Source organism: Artibeus jamaicensis, unplaced genomic scaffold (genome assembly GCF_021234435.1).
Source record: "Artibeus jamaicensis isolate MK-2021 breed Jamaican fruit bat unplaced genomic scaffold, CSHL_Jam_final contig_519, whole genome shotgun sequence".
Taxonomy (NCBI): domain Eukaryota; kingdom Metazoa; phylum Chordata; class Mammalia; order Chiroptera; family Phyllostomidae; genus Artibeus; species Artibeus jamaicensis.
Genome location: NW_026521871.1, coordinates 34,327,118 through 34,344,952, shown reverse-complemented (window position 1 = coordinate 34,344,952; position 17,835 = coordinate 34,327,118).

Below are 17,835 nucleotides of genomic sequence, written 5' to 3'. Positions count from 1 at the left end.
GGCATTGAATAACACATTGCTATTATTGGCATGCAAAACTGCCCTGCCTGCCAAATATGTCAGGATGGAAGCCTTAGTTTTTTTGGTAAAAGATATGGTAGGACATCAACCTCATTCTGAAAATGTGTTGCTGGTGAGGTCTTGGGGCTATCCGGGCTGTAGAGAACATTGACAGAGTGATGTCATCAAGATGGTGACATGGGTCATTTCTGACTTCAGAGTCCCTCGTGGGAAGACCAACTAGGAACTAAATGTAGACAAAACACCACTGTGAAAATCCTGACACCCAGGGGTGAGGCTGAAACCCAGAGGCAGAGAAGGACCACAGCAGAAGGATTACAGGAGTGGCTCCACTCTGGCCGCATGGCCCTGCTCCCCAGGCCCGCAGAGCACTGCACTTGGAGGCCTGCCCTCGCTAGACCTGTGGATTCTCCTGTAAGGAAAAAGGAAGTCCAGGGTGGACATCCAGCTCACCCAGCATTGTGAGGCGCTTCCTAGGAGACCCACTTGAGTCTCACCTCACAAGGATCACTGTTGGACTCTAAAAGACTCTTCCTCTGGGGATCAGAGAGCAATGAAGAAGCAGGGTAAGATGTAAGGATTGCACCATCTAGACTCAGATCTTGGTAGATGACATTCCTGCCAGCAGCAGAGCCTCAGCAGAGATCCCAGGCAGCTGCTCCTGCCATCTGCAGAGCCAAGCAGGTGGCCCCACCTAGCTAGGGAGACCCAGTAGCAGTGCTCTCTGATTTGGGTCCCCACTCAAGGGGCCACGCTGGCTGAAGAGCCTAGTCTACTGACCCACCTGGACAGGAAACCAGACTTACCCCACGGAGCTGCTGTCAAAAGCCCCCCAACAAAGAAAATATGAGAAAGTTGAATTTACATTTTCTTTACCTGTGTCTTGAGATTAACAAATTTGATAAGTATGGGAGCTAAAAGATGGCTATCCTACAGAATTGGTTTTAACCGTAAGAAAAATAAATGAAAATCCTGGTCTTCTACTATTCTTTTCACATTAGTGTGCACATATTTCATTAAACTAGTGTTGGGAATAGGGTTTTATTTTTAAAAGGCATTAAGCTGCACTTTAGGCCTCATTGTTCTCCAACCCTGGGTAGCTTGGGCATGTATGCTTTCTGCTCCCCTATCATCAGGACCTAGAATTAAACCAATTGGATCTAAGGTACTGGACACAGCAGCTTAGAAAACCCACAGGACTATCAGACTCTGAACAAGCCATTGGGAACCATGCTCCCAAGTCCCTTTAATGTGAAGAAAGAATAAGGTTGGTACCCTGTTCTTGCACGTGCCTTTGGGCGCATTGCTAGAGATCAAAAAATTTTCTCTGAACTACCTCTTTCCTTTGCAAAACAAACAATTTCCCACACAGAAACACCTGCACATTTTTAAGAACCTCTATCAGCCCAAAAGGGTTGGTCCATTAATCAACTGAAGTTGACAAATATGTTTAGCATTCTTCACATGCATGCTGAAAAGCATTGTGGTCATAGATTACTATCTCATATCTTCTTTTCATTGCTTGAGGCGCCTAAGGAAACAAGTCCCTTCCATTAATATCTCTGCATCATATTCTTTCTCCTCAGCAACAACAACAAATAGTTATGCTTCTTGGGGAGCAAAATTAAAGGCAAAAATTCTGGACAAGTTTGGGTTTGTTGCAATAAATATTTCAGAGAGCCAAATCAAGTTCTTGAGTGCTTTTATTATGACAGATGTATTCCTATATTTTGGGAAAAGTTGTGATCATCATCAAATACATTCACAAACTGGCTCTATCTTCCTTGTTAGGGGCTGGATGCTTTACAAGGCAAAATTTTAGAGTTAGGATGTTGAAGAATTGGACAGAAAGAATACATAGCCTGTACAATATTGAAGTACTTACTGAAACAGAGGTAAATGAAAATGGTGAATGATTGTTTTCCTTTACATTTCTAGCACTTTGCATAAGGACTGCTATATATTATAATAATTGCTTGATACCTTTGGGAATGCATTAAATGTTGAAAGATTAAAGAAAAAAGAGACTCGGGGATGAATTTAGATTTTTAAGACCTTAAGCTTTGAAAAGATGGTAGGCTTTCTTATGTAATTCAAAATAATATAAAAGCAATTCTGAACTGTAAACAAGAGTAAAGAAATCCAATAACACTGAGATTTCTCCCATGGTACTTTTTAATAAGATCATAAAATAAAATCTTTCTAAATATTTTCCTAATTTTTTGGTGGCTCCGCTTTGCTGATATCCTAAGCATGTGCTTGGTTTCCTACTGAGCAATCTAGCCTTGAGGGGCCGCTAGCCTTTCATCTATAGACTTAGTCACTTGTTCATTCCACAAGCTTTTATTGAAGGTCAACTTTTTGAGGCACTGGGAATTTATAGAAAAAAAAATCAAGTTCTTCCTCTGGAAGGGCTCAAACTCTAGTGGAGAGGCAAATGTATGCATACCAGCAGTAGAGTGAGAACTATAAAGTTCTCAGCAAGGCTCAAAAGGCACAGCGAACAAAAAAAGCAAACTCTAGGTGTGTCAGAGAGGGTTTTCTAGAAATAAGTCCAGAGATAGATTTAGAAAATGGACTCACATGGACAATGAAATTAGGCATTCTAGGAACATGACAGCATTGGTCTTATTTTTTTAAGAAAAGGACACTCAAACAGAACTATGAGAACTCTAGCTGGTCCTGACTTCAGGGGATTGCAGGCTCACTTTGACAGGCTTTCTCATTGTTTTGTTCTCAGGTTTGGTACCTTACAATCATTCTTACACTTTGCACTGTAGTTTTTAAAGGGCCGTGGATGTTCTAAAGCTGCCTCACCTGTTTAGATTGTATTCTGAACTTTTGGGTTCCTCTAGGTAAGAGTTTTATAATGGATCACACTTCTGCCAATCTTACAGATGGTATTTAAATATCTGGTAACAGTCCACATGTCCTTTGGCTTGGTTTGTATGATAGCCTACTTCGTGATTAGAATATAGTCAGTTGAGAGAGATCTTTCTCTTTGTCCACATTTAATATGTCAGATTTATGTAACTGCTCCTCTTAATTTGTGTGTATCCTAGACACAGGGGGAGGACATGCATAGATTTAAGTGTATACTTGGTTCCTCAATGTCTGAACACCTGGATGCATCTGGGGACTGTTACAGAGCTAATCGGCAGGTGTTGTACATCACGAGTACAAAGATCTCCCAAGCTTTAAGAAATAACCACTTTGTGGGATCCCTAAAGAGAAACATTCAAGGATGTCTCCATTTTATTTGTTAATTATGAAAAGTGGATTGCCATGGTGATGGGACTGGGCTAGATTAGGAGGGGCATGGAGACAGTAGAGTGTAGAAAAATGTGCCTTCCATGTATAAGCATCAAGAAAACTTTGTTCCTTTGAACTTAGCTTGGGATATTCTATTCTTTAAACCTTTAGGGGATGGTGAGTATCATATCTTTCCATGTTTTACATGGAATACTGGTACCTTACAATCAGTCTTACACTTTGCACTGTAAGTGTCAAGTGTAAGACAAGAAAACCCAAAATATCTCATGATACTAGGAGATGGAGATAGGGAGCACATGCAGATTTGGGTGGATTGAGGGTCAAGAAGTCCTGGTTCCAGCAAGAGACTGCAGACCAGTGGGCAAAAGATCATGGAGAACAGCAGATGACTTGGTATGGCCCTGCACAGTGGTGGAGGGGTAGCAAATAGGACCAAACATAATGATACACACTACACACCATGCCAAGAATTTATACTTTAGTTAATAACTAGACTGTGGAGATTCCCCTGTGGGTTTTAGATTGGGGAACCCTATGATCAGACCAGTGTTTTGGAAGGAGTAGTTTTCCTGCAGTTTGAAACTGAGATTGAAGACAACCCTACCAGCTGCAGGGTGATCTCCTCACACAGCCTCTGCCTGCAATAAAGATGTTAAGGCCATAACATGGAAGCAAAAGGGGATGAGCTCCTGAATTAAGGCAACAGAGGCATTGGGGATGAAAATGACAGGAAAGAATTCAAGGGCACCCAGAAAACAAAACCAAAAAGTATTTGGTGACAAGAAGAGGGTCAGGAAAAAATATATAAGGTATCTTTCTTCTGGCTGTACTAAGTGGATGGATGAGGGCTGGGACTGGTAAGTGAAATAGGGTAGGAACATAAAGTTTGTATGTAAAGCACAGAGAAACCAAGTGGTTCAGAGACAGGGAAACTTACATTCATTTGTCCATTCACTTTGGAGGTTTGATTCTTCACTTGGATACTGATATCAGACGGTCTTCTTCTCATCGTTAGAGAATTCTAACCCTGACTTTCTTTTTCTTTAGCCAGCACAGTGGCCTTCAAACTTCGAATTAGTTGCTAAGATTTACAAATAAGATGCATTTTTACATTACAAAATGCATGTCTGACCGCTATTGAAAAATCGAAACATCTATGGGACTGAGCTAAGGGATGCTCGGGTAGCTGGTAAATATTATTTCTGGGTGCATCTGCGAGGGTGTTTTCAGAAGAAATCAGTATTTATGTCAGTAGACTAGGTAAAGACACCCCCACTAATGTGGGTGGCATTATCCAATCTGTGGAGGGTCTGACTAGAGCCAAGAGGTAGAGTAATGGTGAGTTTGCTCTCTTTGCTTGGGCTGAGACATCCATCTTCTCCTGACCCAGTGCTCGTGATTCTCAGAACTTCCAACTTGAACTGAATTATACAACCAGCTTTCCTGGTTCTCAAGCATGCAGATAGCAGACTGTGGGACTTCTGACCTCTACGATTACATGAGCCAGTTCCTATAATCTTATCTCTCTGTCTCTGTCTGTCTCTTGCCTTCTCTCTCTCCCGTTGGGTCTGCAGAACTCTAATACAATCTGCCAGTGCACCCTAAATCAGTAATCCCTTTAGACTGGACAAGTGCCATCCAATTTGGCACAATCCCCACTACTCCCTGTTGTCTCTGTGACAGGCCCGTTTCAATCATTCACATTTCCTGTGTGGGCCCCGTGTGTAGCAGATGCTGGCAAAGCCCTGCCCTTAATCCCTCGGCCTGCCTGGGAGGTTTGCCTTCAGACAGTTCAGACGGCTTCTGGTCTCCCACTGCCTGAGATGGTTCTCTTCCCAGGGGAGTGCACTTGGCACATCTGTGGACCAGGCCAGATGTACCAGAGAGTGACTCCTTGCCCCAATAACCATCAACCAATGCAGGATGGGAGTTGTTGGATAAAGACTCCAACTTCTTTGCCATCCCAGTGAGACAGTTTTGAGGTGTTTCCCAGTAGTCTCCCAAAGAGTTCCCAGCAGGACTGAGTCTCCATTGCCTACCGTGGTAACCCACTCACTAACACACTTCGTTAACCATGTTCACTTTCCTGACTCACTTCCCCACGTTTCACATCCTTCGCAGCGTTACCTCCAGAATAAGTTATTTGCCCCCAAGTTCTGTCTCAGAATCTGTTTGAGGGGAAACTCAAACTAACACCAGACCTGCAACCAATCATCTCTGATTTAGACCATGCTCTGGGTTCTAATTGCTCTTCAAGAATAACTTTCAGTCTCAGATTGTCAGAGAGAGAAGTGACCTTTGAGGCGCTGGAGGCTTAATAGAGATAAAAATGACCCTAATTAGAGGCTGTGGAGTCTTAAGGCCACAAACGAATTGCCTGAGGTCACATGGCATGATTGATTCAAATACAGGACGGACCCTCTCTCCTGAACCTCTAGGAGAGCACCTGCATCAGCCAAATCCGGCACCTGCCGGTTTTTGAAAACGAAGTTCGACTGGAACACAGCCCGGCCCATTGGTTTATCTATTGTCTTTGGCTTTCTCACTTCTTCTGCAGAGTTGAGTAGGTGCAACAGAAGCCCCTCCAGAGCCTGAAATATCTACTGTCTGGGAGCAAACGTTTGCTAACTCCTGCTCTGCATCGTATTTGTTTTGGGGGCACCACACTCTCCTGAGCTCACTCGCAGGGAAAGTGGTAAGAACAAACTCTCCTTTTCACATGTCCTCAGTGCAGCAAACACAGCACCTGCTTCTCTTGCATTCAGCTGTCAGAATGTTTGTGGCAGAGCCAAAGGATCAGGCCTGCAACTCTGACTTCTCCCGATAAATTCATTTATTATTTAAGCACATCTGCCTGTTTATTTAAAGAGGTGTGGTGGCCTCCACTTGTGCACTTACGTGGAGGAAAACATCACACTGACATGTCAAGTGTCACAGCAATTAGTCAAATGGGGAAAGAAGCTGCTCTACGATGTTCAGGGACACTGTACTTGATAATCTTTAATTGGCTCGATATTACAATTAAGGTAACTTCAAATGTGTTATAACCTTAATAATGTCAACATGTTTCCATTATCTCCAGTGTACATATTATTTTTAACCTACTTCACACACAAGAATGTATTAATGCAGGTTTTGGCTGCCAGCAAAGAGGCCCTCTAACATGCTTGTGAAGGACTTAATAACCTTGTAGAAATGTTTTACTGATGAGTATTTAAACATTATTGGTAAATCACGCAGTGAGGATTGAAAAACTCTGCTACACTGTCATTGGTGGGAGGACAGGTATTCATGAGGACAGACACAATGCACAGAAAGATAGACAAAACTAACATTTTGGTGACAGAGGATGCCAAGCAGAGTGAGGAGGGAAATAGGGTTGACTCAGAAGTCAAAGACCTGGGCTTCCCACTCTGGCTTTACACCTCAGTAGCCATGTGATCTGGGGAAAGTTGCTGAGCTTGCCCGAGAGTTAGTCTCTACATCCCCAGCTAAAAAGGCTCCGCCTGGTTGCCAGCAGTAGTCAGATGAGTGTAATTAATTGATGCTGGTGAGAGAGTTGTGTAAACTGTACAGAGCCATGCAAATATGCTTTAAAATTGCACAAAACTGGGACAAAATATATCGGGACGATGAGTGATGCTGTCTTTTGTGTTCATTTATGGCATGGCTTTCCAGTGGTATTTTAAGAGGAAAAAGAGAAAGAAGGGACAACTCATTCCCTCCATGTGAGAGATGCTTTGCCAGACATGAGAGATGCTCAGAGCTCTAGACCCATGTCCCTGCCCAAGAGGAAGGCGGGTTCTTAGTGGGAGAGGAACCCTGCTGGGTAGCAACCAGAAATTGGAATTTGTGGAAGTCCTGTTATTTCATTCCGTGCTGAGAGTAGCCGATGACCAGTGGTTAGCTTTTATTTTCTTATTCTGGGAGCAACTTTCCCAACCCAGGGCAATCGCTCATGTCCCCTCCTCCTTCACAAACTCTTTGGGGGAATGCACAACTCCATGCCTGGATTATTGAGGTAAACATTTATGTAACTCCGACGCTTCCACTGGTGTGAAATTACTGATACATTGGGATCCTCCATTTTCCCTAATTAGACCAGTGAGTGAGGGATTTGCAGAAACAATTCCAGAGACTCTCACTTTAATATTAACTAATGTGCACTTGGCCTACTTTTTGATTTTCCCACTGAACATATAGGGTCAGTTTCTCATCTTGCTTGCACCCCTGTGGAGCACGCTCCACGCTCAGAACTGCAACGTGTTCAAGGGCGGTGTCTCCCCTCCCTTTACCTCTCTCTTGTCCTTTGCCTCCCACTAGGATTTGGGGCACTGTCCATCCAAGGACGCAGCTCCAGTTCCATGTGGCTCTACAACTATTTTGATAGGCTTGTCCAGTAATTTCAATTAAGGAAATTGAAACCACTCAGTTGATTTTCTTGTATAAACCTGTATGACCATCATATGTGTGTGTGCGTGTGCATGTGTGTTTTATACAGAAGTTGAATTTTGGAGTTACAGCGTTCTCCTTATTCAGGGAGACTTTGGGGAAGGGAAACCAGGAATATAGAAAGACTGCATGAGAATACAAGTGAGATACAGTGGGGAGAAGGACAATTTTGGGAGTTGGATGGATTGCATTCCAATTCTAGCTCCTGCACTGACCTCATTGTAATGTTCAGCTAGTCATTTTATCTGAACTCCACATTCCCCATCAATAAAATAGGGATAAAACTTAGGTCTCAGTTTAGCTGTGAGTTGATAATAATATAGATGAGTTGTCCCCTGTATCCTGGCTTCTGGCTCGGATTTGTTAGCTGAAAAATCCTCACCCAGAACAACTTGGCTAACCCTTGGACAAGATGATCTTAACTTTAACTTCCCTTCCAGCCTTCATATTCTGTCAGGATGTTGTCACTTTTTTCCAAGCTTTAGTCTGGCCGGCTGCTGGGACACCAGGACATTTCAAAGTGGTTACAGGGCAGAGTCAGCTTTTTGAAAACTGTGTAGTTGGCCTCCATTTTTTGTGTAAGGTGACCTACTCATCCTCAGGTTCCTTCCTCCACCCCAGTCCTGTGCAGCCTCACAGCCTGCAGCTGTTCTGATACAAATACCTAATTCTCACCTCTGGGCTCTTGTCCAACTCCATTTGGATGAGGCTAAAGAGGAGAAAGTGATTCACACCCTCCTCCAGGAATGGCTTTATTACCTAGGATAATAAACCTCAGAGGTTTATAATACTCTTCTTCAGGGGCATCTTTTCTCAGCTTTCAAATTCCACTGCTATGCCAGCTATCTGGTCTGTCTACCCTGTAAAGCCTGCTTTAAGGTCAGTTGTGAAAGTTTCTTCTATACTCATTTAAAAAAGTAGGATTGGGGTCCAACAGATCCAGGCTTTAGCATTGGTTGCATAATGCCTTTGCTTCTCTACCTTGCACACCTGACTTCATTTCTCCAGTTTCCCATCACTTATATGTAGTAGCTATCTCAGGGTTGTTTTAAGAATGTGAAGTTTTCCTGAGATAGATAACCTTTGAAACCAATAACATCTCTTATATTTTTGTTATTATCATCATCATCGTATGGTCGCTTGACTCAAACCAAACCTCAAGACTCCACCACACACACATGCATACACACATCCAAAGTTGTACCCAAAGGCCCTCCTACTATCTTCCCAGCAACAAAGCAGAGTGAAAGCTCTTCTGTCATTGCTGGTTGATGGCTAATCCTTGCCTTGGCTTCTTATGTAACCTTTCAGTCCATCCAGGAGCTCTGCTCTTTCTTGTTCTGGCCGTGAGCTGCTTTGGTGAGAATGGGAGTTCTCATGCCTGGAGTTCACTCTTGTGCTCCTCACCCTTACATATTCAGAGCCAGAGTGTTCACCCAGAATGATAAGAAGTCTCAAGATGTGTCCATCTCTAACCTCTTCCAGTCTTGGAAAAACCTCTCTCTATCTCCACTTTTTCATTTGTTTTCTTTTGTCTAAGGTTCATGTTTTTCTATTATCATTCCATGATGAATGGATGGTCAGAACTTTGTGAAATACTACAAGGGCTAAGCACACATCTCCTGAGAAAAAGGAGAATAACACCTAGAAATCAGTGCAAGAAAGTGTGTGTATAGAATAATCCTATGCCATAATAACACCATGGTCATCACCAGCATCACTACCATCAACACCATCATCATTCATGCCACCACTACCAGGAACTCTTTTTCAAGTGTAGTCACACTTCTCAATTCTTAAAAGAAGACAAAGATGCAATAGCTTGGAGAATTTTATCATTCACATGAACACAAACGGACACGTGTAAGACAGATAATGGGAAACTCTAAGCTGGATAGGCACTCATTTCTGACTAGGGCTTATATATCTACCAAGAAATCTTTCTCTTGCACAATACTTTGGTCTTTTCACCAAGTCTAATCTTCTTCTAACCCAAAACTGTAACTGTTGTCATATATGGGGGCAGGGAAAATATTATCAGAATGACTAAATAAATCAGCTTGCCAGTATAGTTTCAGCTTAAACTTTAAAATATTAAGTGGCTTCTCCTTGTGAGCTGGTAGCAGCGAATAATTCACTTTAAACTAGGCATCTTGGTGATGGTCCTCTCCCTCTTTTCAGATAAATGTTAGCTTCGTGTAAATCTCATTTAGCTAGTGAAAAGTAAAACACTTTCAGAGACAAAGGCGGCGAGTGCAAGTTGTAACTGTGTCCCCGTTTAATAGATAGGAAAATCCACATAGAAGGTGTCCTATTGTTAATCTTGGAACAGAACAATTCCAGACCTTTGGTGCTTAGAGGAAGAGCCCAAAATACTCTTCCAATTCTAACTACATAATAATAGCCACTATGTACAAAGAGATAGCTGTGTGCTACCTGCTCAGCACTGAGATAAGAGCTTTACAAACAATAGTTCAGTTAATCTTTACATCAACTTTGAAAAAAATGCTACTGCATCTCAGAATGGCTATACAACATCTCAACAGCACATAGGCAGGAAGTGGTAAATCACGATGTAACCGTGTGTGATGGACTCCAAGATCCATGTTGTTCACTTCTGAGCTATGTTGCCTCCCACTTTCTAACTGCTTCACGGAAATGAAAGCAGTAAGATGTTGGTAATACCAAATTTAGTTAGTGACAACTACTGTTCTCCCCCACTGATGTTTTCAACTTTTTCTGCTCCCATCATTTCCCATGTATTCCATTCAGCTCAATGAATGAAAGCATTCATTGCCTTTCATAAACATGGTTATCGTTCAATCTTCCAGCTTACATTTCCCACACCCAGTCCTTTGACATGCATTTTTCTTTCTATCTTCCAAAAGTCTATCTTCTTCTTTCAAAAGTCAATCTATCTTCTTTCTATCTTGCTTTTAGTTTATCACTCTCCCCATTAGCTTAAGCTCTTGTTCTTATTATTTGCCAATGTGGAGGTTGAACTAGTTCCTTGGAAGCTTTTTCTGCCGATGTTCACTAGGTAAGATGTTTCGTATGTAAGAAAAGTGGTCAAAGATTTTGAACAAACAAATAAACTGCTGTGTACCCTGCCAGGTTATTCCTGCCTTTTTATTGCCTTTGACCTATTTACAGTTCTTTAATTGTACCTAAATGATAGCAATAGAAATGGATCCAGTCCATACACATGCAAATTATTCTGCTTAGTGAAGAAACAATTGGCTTCTTCTTGCTCAAAAAACAAAACAAAAAAACACCCAGTTTTGCATTATTTCAGTAATCCCTGTTGAGCTGTTTTTGCACAGTAACTTGAATTCTCATTTGAAGCAGTTGTAACATCTTCTGGTTCCCTGATTAATTAATAAGTGAAGTAAAATCTTTGATGTGCTTATCTTATATTTGTAGGAGAGTCATGATTTTATCTTCTAAAGAATAAACCTTTAACACACAACACAACTGATGTGACCTTGCACACACGTTTGGATGCAACTATTTATCTGGAGATTTCCCCAGAAAACTACAAGGATGAGGTGGGGAAAGCAAGACAGGCCAGGTGGGAAAATCAGTCAAGGGTGCATTATTTAGTTGGTTACTACTGGGCACTGAGACTCAGTCCTGCTAGGGGATACTCAGAAGGACCATGTAGAATATATTTCTTGGAATCGTCCCTCCAATGGGTGAGAAGCTGGGACATCTCTCTTTCAACCACTGTCTCCTATAGTTTGAGGATTGCTCTAATGGTATCAAGTCCTTTGCACTTCCCAGTATGCTTTCCATGGCTGTAGAAAAAGTTGTGAGGAAGAAAAATAAAGAGACATTGTTGTGTGCATTGGAGGTGTGAAGTGGGAAGAAATACAGAGCTCATTATTCTGGGTGCAATCAAATTAGATGGGTTGAGGGGATATGATGCAGGGCACAAAAGCAACAGCTAGCTGTCTACCCAAACTGAAAATTATTTTAGTCTTCTTTATTTTAGCCCCTTTAAATGATTTCTCCTTGCCTTGAGCATGAAATTCGATGACATGCATAGCCTTTGTGCTCTGGCCTTAGTTTTATCTCTCTCTCTTCTCCTCATCGTACCCTAGCATCCATTTCCACTCTGATACCTACTGTTTCTTTGATACTAACTGTGACTTGGTGCATGTGTTCATGCTATTTCTTCCTTCTCCTTTCTAGCTAAGTCATCAGTAGATATCATTAGAAGTGCTGAATAACAACCCACCTCCTTTTTGCTCCCCACGATATATGACATTTCCTTCTGTCATTCTGCTGTGCTTCCTTCATCAGAGTATCAACTACACTATATTCCATTTGCCTTATCTATCAATCTATCTATCTATCTATCTATCTATCTATCTATCTATCTATCTATCTATTGTGAGTTCTTTGAGGGCAGGAGAGATGGTATTTTTTATCTGTGTATTATCAGTGCTGAATAGTTTTTCTCTGTATTCTTCTCCATAGTAGGCACTCATGACAGTTTGTTGATTTAACTGAGCACCTACTTGACACTTCTCTGGACTGATTAGGATAGATTGTAAAGAGTTTGCATGATGTAAGAGCAAATAAGTGGAAAATTCCCGTCACTTAAATCTACCATCTTTCATTTCTTACTCATACTACACATAGCAAACATATGTGGACAGAGGGCATCTGTTCGTAACAGTTACTCAGGAACCCAGGCAACCAAGTAGCCATTGTCTGGAATATTGTCGGTGACTTCACCTAAAGTAAAAAAGAGTTTTTGAGTATTTTACACTGATGATTATATGCTCATTGCTGAAGTGACACAAATCACTTTTGCCCCAAACTCACAGGCTGGAAGCAGTTACATAGTCACATCCACCTAAAAGTGTAACTACCCCAAAACTCCAATTCTTTAACTTAACCTTTTCTCTTTTCTGTTTCCCCACTCCTTTCCTAAGTCATTATGATTCTGGTCAATGCAAACTGTCTTAAGAACAAAGCCTCAAGACTGTCGACCACAGAAACAGAGTTCTGGTCAACTACAGACAACATCTTGACCTCAGCTGTGTTTCATCCCCAGACCCATGAAAGCACACTGACCCTACCAACCACACCTTCATGAAACCAAAGAGGACGACACCATGATTGACATCAGAACCTACTGCAATGATCAACTACTCCCTGTGATGGCCCCAAACCATTAGTAGAGCCCATGACCCAAACTTTCTTAATCACCATAATTAATAATTTTCCCATACATAATCTGTCCCTACATGGGCCATCAGGAAGCCAAGTTTTAGAGCACTAGTTGACCTTGACTCCAGCCTTAGCACCATTTCCTTAAAATAAACCTTTACTTTCTTGGCTGCAAACTTCTGTTCATGTCTTATTGGGCTTTGATACACATAGACAAACAGACCTTTTCAGTCCAGTAACAAAATGGGGGCCAGCCCTGCCTGGGTAGCTCAATTAGTTAGGGTATTTTCCCCATATACCAAGGTTGTGGGTTCAATTCCCTGGTCAGGGCACATACGAGGAGCCACAGAGAATACATAAATAAGTGGAACAACAAAGTCAATGTCTCTCTCTCTCTCTCTCTCCTTCCCCCTCTCTAAAATCAATTTAAAAAAAAACTTTTTAACATAGTAAAAGGGAGGCTAGAACTACAATCCTACCATACGTCCAGGAAGAGAAGAGCCAGAATTATTTGGTGATCATTATAACTATCACATAGTTTTTCTCTAGATTGCTATAGGTTGAATTGTATCTGCCCCTGAATCCACATGTTGAAATCTTAACCCCTAATACCTCAGAATGTGACCTTGTTTGGAAATTGGGTCACAGTGGATGTAATTAGTTAAGGTGAGGTCAGACTAGAGTAGGATGGGCCCCTCATCTAATATGACTGGTGTCCTCATAAAAGGGGAAATTTGGCACAGGCATGCATACAGGGGATACCATGTGAACATGAAGATGGCCATCTACATGGCCAGGTGAGAGGCCTGTGACGGACATTCCCCTCACAGCCCTCAGGAGGAACCAACTCTGTCAACATCCTGGTTTTGGTTTGTCAAGGAGGAAAACTTTCTGCCCCTCTAAGTTCTTCTGGCTGGTCTAACAGTCAAATTGGCATGAGCTTGATTAGCAGGGGAAAAGATAAATTAAAGTTTAATAACACTCTATACATGGGAAAGATCCAGGAAAACCGAGAAACTCTTTGAAATGGCACCATAAAAGAGAATAAAGATAATACGCAGATTTCATTCCGTGCCTTCTCCATCGATAAGAGTGTCTAGGGATAAATGCACCTCCTCTTCCTGATAAAATGAGGGAGACACCTTACAAATGGAGATTTCCCTTATACATGTAAGTGTCTCTTATACAAGGGTAACTTCTACTTGGTTTTCAGAGCTTATGTTTTTAAAAGCCCTAAATAATCCTTATCCCAGATAGATATATTTTGGGGTGACATATTTTGTTCCCTGGTAGTCTAGTCTTTGGAACTTCCCCAAGAAGTTTTACAGTCCAGAAGCCGAGTTGATAGATGGCTCCCTCTCACTGAACCAGTCTTCCCTTCTTGGATTACATAGTTGTGTCATGCATTTCATTACATGGGCCATGCAAATGGGTTCCCAAAGGTAGGTCTATATTGTGCAAGAAATCATGTATCTCATAAGGCATTTCTATGGAAATAAAAGAACAACAAAGGTTAATAACTGGAGCAGACTATAAATTAGTTTCTGAGCCTAGGGAGCAACCAGTCGAGAAGATTTCTAGATGTCAAGGTCGAAGCATCTTGTGCAGTTTGAAATGTCTCACATGATGTCACTGGTGTTCAGGTAAACTTTCCGAGTGGCCCACGCAACAGCAGGCATGAAGAAGATTTTCTAAACATGAGCTATTGTGGTAATTTCGCTGCAATTGTTTATATCAAGTCTTACACATTCTGTTTGCAGGATTTCAGGGAAAAAGCCACTTCTGTTCCAAGTCAAAGAGTGTGAGAAAATTGAAAACTGTGGTTTAGAGATTTGTTGCCAAATGAGGAAACTAGAAAAATTCAGAATTCAGTCCAATTTACAGGTAAATAACAAAAACCTCAAAGGAGTTAATAGGGCAAGGATCTAATATCCACAAGTGCATATTATAATTTCTACTGAAACATGTTTTTTCTCTATAGTTGTCTTGATTTTTTGAAACCAAAGATAGCCAAATAAGACTAATTTGTTTGCAAACTAAATCTCACTTCCATAAACTTGGCCTGTTATTTACATAAATGTAGCGAGAATAGCAACTGATCACATGGGCTCTTTTAAATCTCCTTTGCTGACATTTTTCATAAAGAATCTCCAGATTGGGCTTTTAACAACCTCCAGAGTCTAGGAAGCCAAGCCAAATAGTTGTCAGATATCACCCATAATACTTTATATTTAGGTTAATTTCTCTCTTGTTGAGGTCTTCCAAATATCCGAGGTTCCCGTGCTTGCGTGGAAGTGGCCATTTTTACTCACCTGGTAAGGCTGCCAGGAACCCTGTAAGCAAAGTACCAGGCTGGTTTTCTAATGGGTTTTATTAGCTCCATAAAAATCTACCTTAGTTCCTTAAAGCTTCCTGGTCATATCTGATTCTATGCTTGTCTATCTCAAAAATGACATTCCAGTCAAAGCTGTGGTAATGTAACCGATGTTTCCAGTGGTGGGCTGTTACAAGAACAGTTTCCTAGTGAACTTATATGAATAACTATATTGTTATGAAAATAAGAATATTCACTGAAGTGTCCAAATTCTGAAGGCATCAAGTAGGAAGAAAAAAACGTTTCAATTTTGCTTACAAAGACATAATTTACCAAATTGCTCTAGGTCATAGGTAGTTTAGGGAAAAACATTGTCTTATATCTAGAAAATAAAAATTAAAGAACCAGTAATATTTCAAATAAAAGGCCATAAAGATTATAGTTCTCTTCGTTATTTCATTTAGTCCTATGTACTTAATTCTGGTTGATCTTGATCTTTTCTGACTGGTCTTATGAAGCCATTAGTTTCTCTGCTCTGCTAACTCTCATGCAGTTCAATGGTACAGTCTGGAAGTAATCAGAAACCTGTACTCAGAGTTCCTTCTATGACTTTTATTGAAGATGAAGCACTTTTGCAAACACATCAGAGTAAGACAATAAATATGAATCACAAAAGACAAAAATGGCAAAGTTTAAAGATCAACATTCATTATGAAGTAATTGATAAAGAAATTTAGATATCTCTGGGAGACACATTTTATTATTGACCTATGATTGACATATAACATTATGTAAGTTTAAGCGTACAATGTGTTGATTTGATGCATTTGTACACTATGATATGATTACCAGTATTGTATTAGTTAATACCTCTGCAGTGTCACATACTCATTATTTTTTTCTGCAGTGAAAACAAATAAAACCTAGTCTCTTAGCAACTTTGAAGTTTATAATATGGTATTGTTGACTATAATCACCATGCTGTGTATTAGATCTCCAGAACTTATTTATGCACTAGTTGCAACTTTGTATCCTTTAAACCAGGGGTCTGCAGCCTCTGGGCTGTAGACTGGTACTGGTCGGTGCCTGTGAGGAACTGGGCTGCACAGCAGGAGGTGAGCTGAAATGTAACGCACTTGAATCACCCCAAAATCATCCCCAACCCCATCTATGGAAATATTGTCTTCCACGGAACTGGTCCCTGGTGCCAAAAGGTTGAACAACATGTCTCCACATCCCACCACTCCATTCCAACCCCTGATAACCACTGTTGTATTCTAGTTTTTGGCATTTTTAGGTTCCACGTATAAGTGATATCATACAATATTTGTCTCTCTACATCTGACTTAACTCACTTAGCATAAAACCCTTTGAGTATGCCCATGTGTTTTTCTTTGTTCTTTTAACAATTGTAAACGATGCTCCAATAAACACAGGCATACAGATGTCTCTTCTATATCCGTTCTGGTCCTCTTGGTCTTTGAATTTTTCTCTGTTCTTATGGTTCTTTTCTTTTCTGGTCTCTTAGTTTTCTACATACCTTCTTTCATGCCTCCTACCCAAAATTCTTACTCTCTTCCCTGCTAAGCAGAATATATCATTTTAATCTAAACTTTTGTGCATATGTGTTCCTAGGGAGCAATGTAAGGAGAAATTTCCCGCCATGTATTAGATTTAGGTAAAGATGTTTCAATTATCAAAGTCAAGCATGATTGTTCAGACATTTCGAGGACATACATTTGCTGACCTCCTTTGTGTAAATGAAGCCCAAGCATTGCCAGAGATTCACCATGGCTGAGCTGAGTAGATACAGACTATGCATTGGACAAGAGGAATTCCCTTGAGTTCTCTTTTCCCAGGGATTCTTGGTGAGAGATAGGAGTTGGGGGTAGCATCAGTGGTGCTGATGGTGGTGTTTGTAATGGTGGGGATAATGGTTCATAACGTGTCTGTAGGTGGTAGAGTGTTTTCAAATCCCTGTAGTGTGTAGGCTCACTTTCTTGGTAAGTGGTATTTTGGAAACAGAAATTTTCTAGTCTAAGTGTGCTTATCTCTACTATTTTATATAAACTTAGTATTTATACAGAACCTCAAAATAAGCCTGACTATTTACCTATCTGTCTATCATCTCTCCTTCTCTATATTTAACTTTTAACTTTATTAGAGATAAGATAGGAGAAAACCTCCAGTGAGAAAACAGAAGGTTCATAAATCAGAAGACAAACTATTTTGGTAAGGAAAATATTTCCATATTATATGTTCAAGAGGTCAGTATAAACAATAGTGAGTTAAAAATATTTTAAAAATTAGGCACAGTGTCAGCTGCCAGTGTGGTGTTAATTAATGCAAATATAGAACACTGTATCAGTTCTTGCTTCAATTTTACCAGTGTACATCTGGACAGTAAATATGTTAGTGAATAACCCTAACACACTCTCAGAAGATGCTTTTCTCAACTGCTAAATCCCAGAAAATCATTGCCAGCATTCTAGACATATTTTTATATGTTCAGAAAGATCTAAAGGAGCCAGTAGAAGCCTACAGAAGTTGTATACCACTCTCCCACTTTTGGTATTCAAGAACTTGATTACCCA